The sequence below is a fragment of the Lissotriton vulgaris genome, chromosome 5, assembly GCF_964263255.1.
Source record: "Lissotriton vulgaris chromosome 5, aLisVul1.2, whole genome shotgun sequence".
Taxonomy (NCBI): Eukaryota; Metazoa; Chordata; class Amphibia; order Caudata; family Salamandridae; genus Lissotriton; species Lissotriton vulgaris.
Window position 1 is genome coordinate 737,294,516 of NC_141693.1, and position 16,086 is coordinate 737,310,601.

Sequence of the window (16,086 nt, forward strand, 5' to 3'; positions counted from 1 at the left end):
GTCTTTTTAATGCCTAAAGGAATGATTGTGAGTTTTACTTACCATATAAATTGGTCAAATGATGCCGTATGCCGGAAGACTTGCTTTTTTTTTTTTCTTCAGTCTCGGCAATGCAGAGAAATTCTGTGGTGAAACACTGCCCCTGCTGGCCATTCAGTATAATCTGCAGATGGAAAAGTCGACTGTTAGAACAATTTTTACAAAGGGTAAACAGATCAATACTATGGAGTCTATATTATTGTGAAAATCAACAGCTCATCAGAAAATCAAATCCCAATTAGTGTTTTTAACCTCCCATACTTCTTTGAATCCCACGCCTCACTTGCTAACACTCTCTAAACAATTGTAGCACATACATTGGGACACAGATATATTGATCTTTTTGCCAGCCAAGTGGCAGTGAACCCTTCTGAATTCATTTGTTTTAGGATATGGTACCCTGGTAGAAATTAAGCCAGCTGATAAGTTGAGAGAGGAAGGGTTATGCTACAGTTAATGGGAATAATAAAATCAATGAATAGCATATTTACCATCCTCATTTTAGCCAATTTCTACCAGTTCAGCAATAGTAAAGTTGAGACTCTTCTGCTCAAACGTACGTTCATACAAATTCAGAAGTCTCAAAAAATGCCCCAATTTCTTTCATCTTAACATCTTAGTTTGCAGTAGGGCATCCTGTCTACCCTACTACTCATTTAATTACCAAGAAGAATGTATCCTACTGTTTAATAGGCAACAGAGTGGCCCTCATGTCAGACAACATCTTGTTTTTGCTTTATGATGTCAGCTTGCTAGGCAACAGAGTGGCCCTCAGGTCAGACAACATTCTTGCTTTAGCTTTATGATGTCAGAGCACCAGTGGACCAATTGTTCTTGTGGGAGCTGACCACACAGGAGGATGAGATTTCAGAAGTTATGCAGTAGGTTACTATCTGTGTTTGTAAGGCAAGTAGGAGGGGGAATGGTAAAGGACGCTGAACCACTCAAAGCATAGGGGCCTTTTTGAAAGTGGGCTGGGGATACAAAAATAGAGATTATCCCTGACACCAATCCATCTAGAGTGTCAGAGCCCAACATGCAAAGTGCAGGGGAAGTGGTTAAATGAGCTTTCTTCCGTGAGAAGGAAACACTATCGTTCTAAAGTGAGATAGTGCATTTCAACCTCAAAGGCATCAAATTCCTCAAATGGAACATTGCTAGCGCCAGGATCTAAAGCAGGCTTTCGTAGTGTTGAAGGTAGTCAGTTTTTTTTAAATATCATGACCAACACAATGTGATCCATATTACTTCCATATTGACAGAAAATATATTCAGGCACAGGCTCCCACTAGAGGGTAATGAGGACATTCAAATGCGGTGAACGTCTTTTTAATGCCTAAAGGAATGATTGTGAGTTTTACTTACCATATAAATTGATCAAATGATGCCGTATGCCGGAAGACTTGCTTTTTTTTTTTTTCTTCAGTCTCGGCAATGCAGAGAAATTCTGTGGTGAAACACTGCCCCTGCTGGCCATTCAGTATAATCTGCAGATGGAAAAGTCGACTGTTAGAACAATTTTTACAAAGGGTAAACAGATCAATACTATGGAGTCTATATTATTGTGAAAATCAACAGCTCATTAGAAAATCAAATCCCAATTAGTGTTTTTAACCTCCCATACTTCTTTGAATCCCACGCCTCACTTGCTAACACTCTCTAAACAATTGTAGCACATACATTGGGACACAGATATATTGATCTTTTTGCCAGCCAAGTGGCAGTGAACCCTTCTGAATTCATTTGTTTTAGGATATGGTACCCTGGTAGAAATTAAGCCAGCTGATAAGTTGAGAGAGGAAGGGTTATGCTACAGTTAATGGGAATAATAAAATCAATGAATAGCATATTTACCATCCTCATTTTAGCCAATTTCTACCAGTTCAGCAATAGTAAAGTTGAGACTCTTCTGCTCAAACGTACGTTCATACAAATTCAGAAGTCTCAAAAAATGCCCCAATTTCTTTCATCTTAACATCTTAGTTTGCAGTAGGGCATCCTGTCTACCCTACTACTCATTTAATTACCAAGAAGAATGTATCCTACTGTTTAATAGGCAACAGAGTGGCCCTCATGTCAGACAACATCTTGTTTTTGCTTTATGATGTCAGCTTGCTAGGCAACAGAGTGGCCCTCAGGTCAGACAACATTCTTGCTTTAGCTTTATGATATCAGAGCACCAGTGGACCAATTGTTCTTGTGGGAGCTGACCACACAGGAGGATGAGATTTCAGAAGTTATGCAGTAGGTTACTATCTGTGTTTGTAAGGCAAGTAGGAGGGGGAATGGTAAAGGACGCTGAACCACTCAAAGCATAGTGGCCTTTTTGAAAGTGGGCTGGGGATACAAAAATAGAGATTATCCCTGACACCAATCCATCTAGAGTGTCAGAGCCCAACATGCAAAGTGCAGGGGAAGTGGTTAAATGAGCTTTCTTCCTTGAGAATCAAACACTATCGTTCTAAAGTGAGATAGTGCATTTCAACCTCAAAGGCATCAAATTCCTCAAATGGAACATTGCTAGCGCCAGGATCTAAAGCAGGCTTTCGTAGTGTTGAAGGTAGTCAGTTTTTTTTAAATATCATGACCAACACAATGTGATCCATATTACTTCCATATTGACAGAAAATATATTCAGGCACAGGCTCCCAATAGAAGGTAATGAGGACATTCAAATGCGGTGAACGTCTTTTTAATGCCTAAAGGAATGATTGTGAGTTTTACTTACCATATAAATTGATCAAATGATGCCGTATGCCGGAAGACTTGCTTTTTTTTTTTTTCTTCAGTCTCGGCAATGCAGAGAAATTCTGTGGTGAAACACTGCCCCTGCTGGCCATTCAGTATAATCTGCAGATGGAAAAGTCGACTGTTAGAACAATTTTTACAAAGGGTAAACAGATCAATACTATGGAGTCTATATTATTGTGAAAATCAACAGCTCATTAGAAAATCAAATCCCAATTAGTGTTTTTAACCTCCCATACTTCTTTGAATCCCACGCCTCACTTGCTAACACTCTCTAAACAATTGTAGCACATACATTGGGACACAGATATATTGATCTTTTTGCCAGCCAAGTGGCAGTGAACCCTTCTGAATTTATTTGTTTTAGGATATGGTACCCTGGTAGAAATTAAGCCAGCTGATAAGTTGAGAGAGGAAGGGTTATGCTACAGTTAATGGGAATAATAAAATCAATGAATAGCATATTTACCATCCTCATTTTAGCCAATTTCTACCAGTTCAGCAATAGTAAAGTTGAGACTCTTCTGCTCAAACGTACGTTCATACAAATTCAGAAGTCTCAAAAAATGCCCCAATTTCTTTCATCTTAACATCTTAGTTTGCAGTAGGGCATCCTGTCTACCCTACTACTCATTTAATTACCAAGAAGAATGTATCCTACTGTTTAATAGGCAACAGAGTGGCCCTCATGTCAGACAACATCTTGTTTTTGCTTTATGATGTCAGCTTGCTAGGCAACAGAGTGGCCCTCAGGTCAGACAACATTCTTGCTTTAGCTTTATGATATCAGAGCACCAGTGGACCAATTGTTCTTGTGGGAGCTGACCACACAGGAGGATGAGATTTCAGAAGTTATGCAGTAGGTTACTATCTGTGTTTGTAAGGCAAGTAGGAGGGGGAATGGTAAAGGACGCTGAACCACTCAAAGCATAGGGGCCTTTTTGAAAGTGGGCTGGGGATACAAAAATAGAGATTATCCCTGACACCAATCCATCTAGAGTGTCAGAGCCCAACATGCAAAGTGCAGGGGAAGTGGTTAAATGAGCTTTCTTCCGTGAGAATCAAACACTATCGTTCTAAAGTGAGATAGTGCATTTCAACCTCAAAGGCATCAAATTCCTCAAATGGAACATTGCTAGCGCCAGGATCTAAAGCAGGCTTTCGTAGTGTTGAAGGTAGTCAGTTTTTTTTAAATATCATGACCAACACAATGTGATCCATATTACTTCCATATTGACAGAAAATATATTCAGGCACAGGCTCCCAATAGAAGGTAATGAGGACATTCAAATGCTGTGAACGTCTTTTTAATGCCTAAAGGAATGATTGTGAGTTTTACTTACCATATAAATTGGTCAAATGATGCCGTATGCCGGAAGACTTGCTTTTTTTTTTTTCTTCAGTCTCGGCAACGCAGAGAAATTCTGTGGTGAAACACTGCCCCTGCTGGCCATTCGGTATAATCTGCAGATGGAAAAGTCGACTGTTAGAACAATTTTTACAAAGGGTAAACAGATCAATACTATGGAGTCTATATTATTGTGAAAATCAACAGCTCATTAGAAAATCAAATCCCAATTAGTGTTTTTAACCTCCCATACTTCTTTGAATCCCACGCCTCACTTGCTAACACTCTCTAAACAACTGTAGCACATACATTGGGACACAGATATATTGATCTTTTTGCCAGCCAAGTGGCAGTGAACCCTTCTGAATTCATTTGTTTTAGGATATGGTACCCTGGTAGAAATTAAGCCAGCTGATAAGTTGAGAGAGGAAGGGTTATGCTACAGTTAATGGGAATAATAAAATCAATGAATAGCATATTTACCATCCTCATTTTAGCCAATTTCTACCAGTTCAGCAATAGTAAAGTTGAGACTCTTCTGCTCAAACGTACGTTCATACAAATTCAGAAGTCTCAAAAAATGCCCCAATTTCTTTCATCTTAACATCTTAGTTTGCAGTAGGGCATCCTGTCTACCCTACTACTCATTTAATTACCAAGAAGAATGTATCCTACTGTTTAATAGGCAACAGAGTGGCCCTCATGTCAGACAACATCTTGTTTTTGCTTTATGATGTCAGCTTGCTAGGCAACAGAGTGGCCCTCAGGTCAGACAACATTCTTGCTTTAGCTTTATGATGTCAGAGCACCAGTGGACCAATTGTTCTTGTGGGAGCTGACCACACAGGAGGATGAGATTTCAGAAGTTATGCAGTAGGTTACTATCTGTGTTTGTAAGGCAAGTAGGAGGGGGAATGGTAAAGGACGCTGAACCACTCAAAGCATAGGGGCCTTTTTGAAAGTGGGCTGGGGATACAAAAATAGAGATTATCCCTGACACCAATCCATCTAGAGTGTCAGAGCCCAACATGCAAAGTGCAGGGGAAGTGGTTAAATGAGCTTTCTTCCGTGAGAAGGAAACACTATCGTTCTAAAGTGAGATAGTGCATTTCAACCTCAAAGGCATCAAATTCCTCAAATGGAACATTGCTAGCGCCAGGATCTAAAGCAGGCTTTCGTAGTGTTGAAGGTAGTCAGTTTTTTTTAAATATCATGACCAACACAATGTGATCCATATTACTTCCATATTGACAGAAAATATATTCAGGCACAGGCTCCCAATAGAAGGTAATGAGGACATTGAAATGCTGTGAACGTCTTTTTAATGCCTAAAGGAATGATTGTGAGTTTTACTTACCATATAAATTGGTCAAATGATGCCGTATGCCGGAAGACTTGCTTTTTTTTTTTTCTTCAGTCTCGGCAACGCAGAGAAATTCTGTGGTGAAACACTGCCCCTGCTGGCCATTCGGTATAATCTGCAGATGGAAAAGTCCACTGTTAGAACAATTTTTACAAAGGGTAAACAGATCAATACTATGGAGTCTATATTATTGTGAAAATCAACAGCTCATTAGAAAATCAAATCCCAATTAGTGTTTTTAACCTCCCATACTTCTTTGAATCCCACGCCTCACTTGCTAACACTCTCTAAACAACTGTAGCACATACATTGGGACACAGATATATTGATCTTTTTGCCAGCCAAGTGGCGGTGAACCCTTCTGAATTCATTTGTTTTAGGATATGGTACACTGGTAGAAATTAAGCCAGCTGATAAGTTGAGAGAGGAAGGGTTATGCTACAGTTAATGGGAATAATAAAATCAATGAATAGCATATTTACCATCCTCATTTTAGCCAATTTCTACCAGTTCAGCAATAGTAAAGTTGAGACTCTTCTGCTCAAACGTACGTTCATACAAATTCAGAAGTCTCAAAAAATGCCCCAATTTCTTTCATCTTAACATCTTAGTTTGCAGTAGGGCATCCTGTCTACCCTACTACTCATTTAATTACCAAGAAGAATGTATCCTACTGTTTAATAGGCAACAGAGTGGCCCTCATGTCAGACAACATCTTGTTTTTGCTTTATGATGTCAGCTTGCTAGGCAACAGAGTGGCCCTCAGGTCAGACAACATTCTTGCTTTAGCTTTATGATGTCAGAGCACCAGTGGACCAATTGTTCTTGTGGGAGCTGACCACACAGGAGGATGAGATTTCAGAAGTTATGCAGTAGGTTACTATCTGTGTTTGTAAGGCAAGTAGGAGGGGGAATGGTAAAGGACGCTGAACCACTCAAAGCATAGGGGCCTTTTTGAAAGTGGGCTGGGGATACAAAAATAGAGATTATCCCTGACACCAATCCATCTAGAGTGTCAGAGCCCAACATGCAAAGTGCAGGGGAAGTGGTTAAATGAGCTTTCTTCCGTGAGAAGGAAACACTATCGTTCTAAAGTGAGATAGTGCATTTCAACCTCAAAGGCAGCAAATTCCTCAAATGGAACATTGCTAGCGCCAGGATCTAAAGCAGGCTTTCGTAGTGTTGAAGGTAGTCAGTTTTTTTTAAATATCATGACCAACACAATGTGATCCATATTACTTCCATATTGACAGAAAATATATTCAGGCACAGGCTCCCAATAGAAGGTAATGAGGACATTGAAATGCTGTGAACGTCTTTTTAATGCCTAAAGGAATGATTGTGAGTTTTACTTACCATATAAATTGGTCAAATGATGCCGTATGCCGGAAGACTTGCTTTTTTTTTTTCTTCAGTCTCGGCAACGCAGAGAAATTCTGTGGTGAAACACTGCCCCTGCTGGCCATTCGGTATAATCTGCAGATGGAAAAGTCGACTGTTAGAACAATTTTTACAAAGGGTAAACAGATCAATACTATGGAGTCTATATTATTGTGAAAATCAACAGCTCATTAGACAATCAAATCCCAATTACTGTTTTTAACCTCCCATACTTCTTTGAATCCCACGCCTCACTTGCTAACACTCCCTAAACAACTGTAGCACATACATTGGGACACAGATATATTGATCTTTTTGCCAGCCAAGTGGCAGTGAACCCTTCTGAATTCATTTGTTTTAGGATATGGTACACTGGTAGAAATTAAGCCAGCTGATAAGTTGAGAGAGGAAGGGTTATGCTACAGTTAATGGGAATAATAAAATCAATGAATAGCATATTTACCATCCTCATTTTAGCAAATTTCTACCAGTTCAGCAATAGTAAAGTTGAGACTCTTCTGCTCAAACGTACGTTCATACAAATTCAGAAGTCTCAAAAAATGCCCCAATTTCTTTCATCTTAACATCTTAGTTTGCAGTAGGGCATCCTGTCTACCCTACTACTCATTTAATTACCAAGATGAATGTATCCTACTGTTTAATAGGCAACAGGGTGGCCCTCATGTCAGACAACATCTTGTTTTTGCTTTATGATGTCAGCTTGCTAGGCAACAGAGTGGCCCTCAGGTCAGACAACATTCTTGCTTTAGCTTTATGATGTGAGAGCCCCAGTGGACCAATTGTCCTTGTGGGAGCTGACCACACAGGAGGATGAGATTTCAGAAGTTATGCAGTAGGTTACTATCTGTGTTTGTAAGGCAAGTAGGAGGGGTAATGGTAAAGGACGCTGAACCACTCAAAGCATAGGGGCCTTTTTGAAAGTGGGCTGGGGATACAAAAATAGAGATTATCCCTGACACCAATCCATCTAGAGTGTCAGAGCCCAACATGCAAAGTGCAAGGGAAGTGGTTAAATGAGCTTTCTTCCGTGAGAAGGAAACACTATCGTTCTAAAGTGAGAAAGTGCATTTCAACCTCAAAGGCAGCAAATTCCTCAAATGGAACATTGCTAGCGCCAGGATCTAAAGCAGGCTTTCGTAGTGTAGAAGGTAGTCAGTTTTTTTTAAATATCATGACCAACACAATGTGATCCATATTACTTCCACTTTTTTTTTTTTCTTCAGTCTCGGCAATGCAGAGAAATTCTGTGGTGAAACACTGCCCCTGCTGGCCATTCAGTATAATCTGCAGATGGAAAAGTCGACTGTTAGAACAATTTTTACAAAGGGTAAACAGATCAATACTATGGAGTCTATATTATTGTGAAAATCAACAGCTCATCAGAAAATCAAATCCCAATTAGTGTTTTTAACCTCCCATACTTCTTTGAATCCCACGCCTCACTTGCTAACACTCTCTAAACAATTGTAGCACATACATTGGGACACAGATATATTGATCTTTTTGCCAGCCAAGTGGCAGTGAACCCTTCTGAATTCATTTGTTTTAGGATATGGTACCCTGGTAGAAATTAAGCCAGCTGATAAGTTGAGAGAGGAAGGGTTATGCTACAGTTAATGGGAATAATAAAATCAATGAATAGCATATTTACCATCCTCATTTTAGCCAATTTCTACCAGTTCAGCAATAGTAAAGTTGAGACTCTTCTGCTCAAACGTACGTTCATACAAATTCAGAAGTCTCAAAAAATGCCCCAATTTCTTTCATCTTAACATCTTAGTTTGCAGTAGGGCATCCTGTCTACCCTACTACTCATTTAATTACCAAGAAGAATGTATCCTACTGTTTAATAGGCAACAGAGTGGCCCTCATGTCAGACAACATCTTGTTTTTGCTTTATGATGTCAGCTTGCTAGGCAACAGAGTGGCCCTCAGGTCAGACAACATTCTTGCTTTAGCTTTATGATGTCAGAGCACCAGTGGACCAATTGTTCTTGTGGGAGCTGACCACACAGGAGGATGAGATTTCAGAAGTTATGCAGTAGGTTACTATCTGTGTTTGTAAGGCAAGTAGGAGGGGGAATGGTAAAGGACGCTGAACCACTCAAAGCATAGGGGCCTTTTTGAAAGTGGGCTGGGGATACAAAAATAGAGATTATCCCTGACACCAATCCATCTAGAGTGTCAGAGCCCAACATGCAAAGTGCAGGGGAAGTGGTTAAATGAGCTTTCTTCCGTGAGAAGGAAACACTATCGTTCTAAAGTGAGATAGTGCATTTCAACCTCAAAGGCATCAAATTCCTCAAATGGAACATTGCTAGCGCCAGGATCTAAAGCAGGCTTTCGTAGTGTTGAAGGTAGTCAGTTTTTTTTAAATATCATGACCAACACAATGTGATCCATATTACTTCCATATTGACAGAAAATATATTCAGGCACAGGCTCCCACTAGAGGGTAATGAGGACATTCAAATGCGGTGAACGTCTTTTTAATGCCTAAAGGAAGGATTGTGAGTTTTACTTACCATATAAATTGATCAAATGATGCCGTATGCCGGAAGACTTGCTTTTTTTTTTTTTCTTCAGTCTCGGCAATGCAGAGAAATTCTGTGGTGAAACACTGCCCCTGCTGGCCATTCAGTATAATCTGCAGATGGAAAAGTCGACTGTTAGAACAATTTTTACAAAGGGTAAACAGATCAATACTATGGAGTCTATATTATTGTGAAAATCAACAGCTCATTAGAAAATCAAATCCCAATTAGTGTTTTTAACCTCCCATACTTCTTTGAATCCCACGCCTCACTTGCTAACACTCTCTAAACAATTGTAGCACATACATTGGGACACAGATATATTGATCTTTTTGCCAGCCAAGTGGCAGTGAACCCTTCTGAATTCATTTGTTTTAGGATATGGTACCCTGGTAGAAATTAAGCCAGCTGATAAGTTGAGAGAGGAAGGGTTATGCTACAGTTAATGGGAATAATAAAATCAATGAATAGCATATTTACCATCCTCATTTTAGCCAATTTCTACCAGTTCAGCAATAGTAAAGTTGAGACTCTTCTGCTCAAACGTACGTTCATACAAATTCAGAAGTCTCAAAAAATGCCCCAATTTCTTTCATCTTAACATCTTAGTTTGCAGTAGGGCATCCTGTCTACCCTACTACTCATTTAATTACCAAGAAGAATGTATCCTACTGTTTAATAGGCAACAGAGTGGCCCTCATGTCAGACAACATCTTGTTTTTGCTTTATGATGTCAGCTTGCTAGGCAACAGAGTGGCCCTCAGGTCAGACAACATTCTTGCTTTAGCTTTATGATATCAGAGCACCAGTGGACCAATTGTTCTTGTGGGAGCTGACCACACAGGAGGATGAGATTTCAGAAGTTATGCAGTAGGTTACTATCTGTGTTTGTAAGGCAAGTAGGAGGGGGAATGGTAAAGGACGCTGAACCACTCAAAGCATAGGGGCCTTTTTGAAAGTGGGCTGGGGATACAAAAATAGAGATTATCCCTGACACCAATCCATCTAGAGTGTCAGAGCCCAACATGCAAAGTGCAGGGGAAGTGGTTAAATGAGCTTTCTTCCGTGAGAATCAAACACTATCGTTCTAAAGTGAGATAGTGCATTTCAACCTCAAAGGCAGCAAATTCCTCAAATGGAACATTGCTAGCGCCAGGATCTAAAGCAGGCTTTCGTAGTGTTGAAGGTAGTCAGTTTTTTTTAAATATCATGACCAACACAATGTGATCCATATTACTTCCATATTGACAGAAAATATATTCAGGCACAGGCTCCCAATAGAAGGTAATGAGGACATTCAAATGCTGTGAACGTCTTTTTAATGCCTAAAGGAATGATTGTGAGTTTTACTTACCATATAAATTGGTCAAATGATGCCGTATGCCGGAAGACTTGCTTTTTTTTTTTTCTTCAGTCTCGGCAATGCAGAGAAATTCTGTGGTGAAACACTGCCCCTGCTGGCCATTCAGTATAATCTGCAGATGGAAAAGTCGACTGTTAGAACAATTTTTACAAAGGGTAAACAGATCAATACTATGGAGTCTATATTATTGTGAAAATCAACAGCTCATCAGAAAATCAAATCCCAATTAGTGTTTTTAACCTCCCATACTTCTTTGAATCCCACGCCTCACTTGCTAACACTCTCTAAACAATTGTAGCACATACATTGGGACACAGATATATTGATCTTTTTGCCAGCCAAGTGGCAGTGAACCCTTCTGAATTCATTTGTTTTAGGATATGGTACCCTGGTAGAAATTAAGCCAGCTGATAAGTTGAGAGAGGAAGGGTTATGCTACAGTTAATGGGAATAATAAAATCAATGAATAGCATATTTACCATCCTCATTTTAGCCAATTTCTACCAGTTCAGCAATAGTAAAGTTGAGACTCTTCTGCTCAAACGTACGTTCATACAAATTCAGAAGTCTCAAAAAATGCCCCAATTTCTTTCATCTTAACATCTTAGTTTGCAGTAGGGCATCCTGTCTACCCTACTACTCATTTAATTACCAAGAAGAATGTATCCTACTGTTTAATAGGCAACAGAGTGGCCCTCATGTCAGACAACATCTTGTTTTTGCTTTATGATGTCAGCTTGCTAGGCAACAGAGTGGCCCTCAGGTCAGACAACATTCTTGCTTTAGCTTTATGATGTCAGAGCACCAGTGGACCAATTGTTCTTGTGGGAGCTGACCACACAGGAGGATGAGATTTCAGAAGTTATGCAGTAGGTTACTATCTGTGTTTGTAAGGCAAGTAGGAGGGGGAATGGTAAAGGACGCTGAACCACTCAAAGCATAGGGGCCTTTTTGAAAGTGGGCTGGGGATACAAAAATAGAGATTATCCCTGACACCAATCCATCTAGAGTGTCAGAGCCCAACATGCAAAGTGCAGGGGAAGTGGTTAAATGAGCTTTCTTCCGTGAGAAGGAAACACTATCGTTCTAAAGTGAGATAGTGCATTTCAACCTCAAAGGCATCAAATTCCTCAAATGGAACATTGCTAGCGCCAGGATCTAAAGCAGGCTTTCGTAGTGTTGAAGGTAGTCAGTTTTTTTTAAATATCATGACCAACACAATGTGATCCATATTACTTCCATATTGACAGAAAATATATTCAGGCACAGGCTCCCACTAGAGGGTAATGAGGACATTCAAATGCGGTGAACGTCTTTTTAATGCCTAAAGGAATGATTGTGAGTTTTACTTACCATATAAATTGATCAAATGATGCCGTATGCCGGAAGACTTGCTTTTTTTTTTTTTCTTCAGTCTCGGCAATGCAGAGAAATTCTGTGGTGAAACACTGCCCCTGCTGGCCATTCAGTATAATCTGCAGATGGAAAAGTCGACTGTTAGAACAATTTTTACAAAGGGTAAACAGATCAATACTATGGAGTCTATATTATTGTGAAAATCAACAGCTCATCAGAAAATCAAATCCCAATTAGTGTTTTTAACCTCCCATACTTCTTTGAATCCCACGCCTCACTTGCTAACACTCTCTAAACAATTGTAGCACATACATTGGGACACAGATATATTGATCTTTTTGCCAGCCAAGTGGCAGTAAACCCTTCTGAATTCATTTGTTTTAGGATATGGTACCCTGGTAGAAATTAAGCCAGCTGATAAGTTGAGAGAGGAAGGGTTATGCTACAGTTAATGGGAATAATAAAATCAATGAATAGCATATTTACCATCCTCATTTTAGCCAATTTCTACCAGTTCAGCAATAGTAAAGTTGAGACTCTTCTGCTCAAACGTACGTTCATACAAATTCAGAAGTCTCAAAAAATGCCCCAATTTCTTTCATCTTAACATCTTAGTTTGCAGTAGGGCATCCTGTCTACCCTACTACTCATTTAATTACCAAGAAGAATGTATCCTACTGTTTAATAGGCAACAGAGTGGCCCTCATGTCAGACAACATCTTGTTTTTGCTTTATGATGTCAGCTTGCTAGGCAACAGAGTGGCCCTCAGGTCAGACAACATTCTTGCTTTAGCTTTATGATGTCAGAGCACCAGTGGACCAATTGTTCTTGTGGGAGCTGACCACACAGGAGGATGAGATTTCAGAAGTTATGCAGTAGGTTACTATCTGTGTTTGTAAGGCAAGTAGGAGGGGGAATGGTAAAGGACGCTGAACCACTCAAAGCATAGGGGCCTTTTTGAAAGTGGGCTGGGGATACAAAAATAGAGATTATCCCTGACACCAATCCATCTAGAGTGTCAGAGCCCAACATGCAAAGTGCAGGGGAAGTGGTTAAATGAGCTTTCTTCCGTGAGAAGGAAACACTATCGTTCTAAAGTGAGATAGTGCATTTCAACCTCAAAGGCATCAAATTCCTCAAATGGAACATTGCTAGCGCCAGGATCTAAAGCAGGCTTTCGTAGTGTTGAAGGTAGTCAGTTTTTTTTAAATATCATGACCAACACAATGTGATCCATATTACTTCCATATTGACAGAAAATATATTCAGGCACAGGCTCCCACTAGAGGGTAATGAGGACATTCAAATGCGGTGAACGTCTTTTTAATGCCTAAAGGAATGATTGTGAGTTTTACTTACCATATAAATTGATCAAATGATGCCGTATGCCGGAAGACTTGCTTTTTTTTTTTTCTTCAGTCTCGGCAATGCAGAGAAATTCTGTGGTGAAACACTGCCCCTGCTGGCCATTCAGTATAATCTGCAGATGGAAAAGTCGACTGTTAGAACAATTTTTACAAAGGGTAAACAGATCAATACTATGGAGTCTATATTATTGTGAAAATCAACAGCTCATTAGAAAATCAAATCCCAATTAGTGTTTTTAACCTCCCATACTTCTTTGAATCCCACGCCTCACTTGCTAACACTCTCTAAACAATTGTAGCACATACATTGGGACACAGATATATTGATCTTTTTGCCAGCCAAGTGGCAGTGAACCCTTCTGAATTTATTTGTTTTAGGATATGGTACCCTGGTAGAAATTAAGCCAGCTGATAAGTTGAGAGAGGAAGGGTTATGCTACAGTTAATGGGAATAATAAAATCAATGAATAGCATATTTACCATCCTCATTTTAGCCAATTTCTACCAGTTCAGCAATAGTAAAGTTGAGACTCTTCTGCTCAAACGTACGTTCATACAAATTCAGAAGTCTCAAAAAATGCCCCAATTTCTTTCATCTTAACATCTTAGTTTGCAGTAGGGCATCCTGTCTACCCTACTACTCATTTAATTACCAAGAAGAATGTATCCTACTGTTTAATAGGCAACAGAGTGGCCCTCATGTCAGACAACATCTTGTTTTTGCTTTATGATGTCAGCTTGCTAGGCAACAGAGTGGCCCTCAGGTCAGACAACATTCTTGCTTTAGCTTTATGATATCAGAGCACCAGTGGACCAATTGTTCTTGTGGGAGCTGACCACACAGGAGGATGAGATTTCAGAAGTTATGCAGTAGGTTACTATCTGTGTTTGTAAGGCAAGTAGGAGGGGGAATGGTAAAGGACGCTGAACCACTCAAAGCATAGGGGCCTTTTTGAAAGTGGGCTGGGGATACAAAAATAGAGATTATCCCTGACACCAATCCATCTAGAGTGTCAGAGCCCAACATGCAAAGTGCAGGGGAAGTGGTTAAATGAGCTTTCTTCCGTGAGAATCAAACACTATCGTTCTAAAGTGAGATAGTGCATTTCAACCTCAAAGGCATCAAATTCCTCAAATGGAACATTGCTAGCGCCAGGATCTAAAGCAGGCTTTCGTAGTGTTGAAGGTAGTCAGTTTTTTTAAAATATCATGACCAACACAATGTGATCCATATTACTTCCATATTGACAGAAAATATATTCAGGCACAGGCTCCCAATAGAAGGTAATGAGGACATTCAAATGCTGTGAACGTCTTTTTAATGCCTAAAGGAATGATTGTGAGTTTTACTTACCATATAAATTGGTCAAATGATGCCGTATGCCGGAAGACTTGCTTTTTTTTTTTTCTTCAGTCTCGGCAACGCAGAGAAATTCTGTGGTGAAACACTGCCCCTGCTGGCCATTCGGTATAATCTGCAGATGGAAAAGTCCACTGTTAGAACAATTTTTACAAAGGGTAAACAGATCAATACTATGGAGTCTATATTATTGTGAAAATCAACAGCTCATTAGAAAATCAAATCCCAATTAGTGTTTTTAACCTCCCATACTTCTTTGAATCCCACGCCTCACTTGCTAACACTCTCTAAACAACTGTAGCACATACATTGGGACACAGATATATTGATCTTTTTGCCAGCCAAGTGGCGGTGAACCCTTCTGAATTCATTTGTTTTAGGATATGGTACACTGGTAGAAATTAAGCCAGCTGATAAGTTGAGAGAGGAAGGGTTATGCTACAGTTAATGGGAATAATAAAATCAATGAATAGCATATTTACCATCCTCATTTTAGCCAATTTCTACCAGTTCAGCAATAGTAAAGTTGAGACTCTTCTGCTCAAACGTACGTTCATACAAATTCAGAAGTCTCAAAAAATGCCCCAATTTCTTTCATCTTAACATCTTAGTTTGCAGTAGGGCATCCTGTCTACCCTACTACTCATTTAATTACCAAGAAGAATGTATCCTACTGTTTAATAGGCAACAGAGTGGCCCTCATGTCAGACAACATCTTGTTTTTGCTTTATGATGTCAGCTTGCTAGGCAACAGAGTGGCCCTCAGGTCAGACAACATTCTTGCTTTAGCTTTATGATGTCAGAGCACCAGTGGACCAATTGTTCTTGTGGGAGCTGACCACACAGGAGGATGAGATTTCAGAAGTTATGCAGTAGGTTACTATCTGTGTTTGTAAGGCAAGTAGGAGGGGGAATGGTAAAGGACGCTGAACCACTCAAAGCATAGGGGCCTTTTTGAAAGTGGGCTGGGGATACAAAAATAGAGATTATCCCTGACACCAATCCATCTAGAGTGTCAGAGCCCAACATGCAAAGTGCAGGGGAAGTGGTTAAATGAGCTTTCTTCCGTGAGAAGGAAACACTATCGTTCTAAAGTGAGATAGTGCATTTCAACCTCAAAGGCATCAAATTCCTCAAATGGAACATTGCTAGCGCCAGGATCTAAAGCAGGCTTTCGTAGTGTTGAAGGTAGTCAGTTTTTTTTAA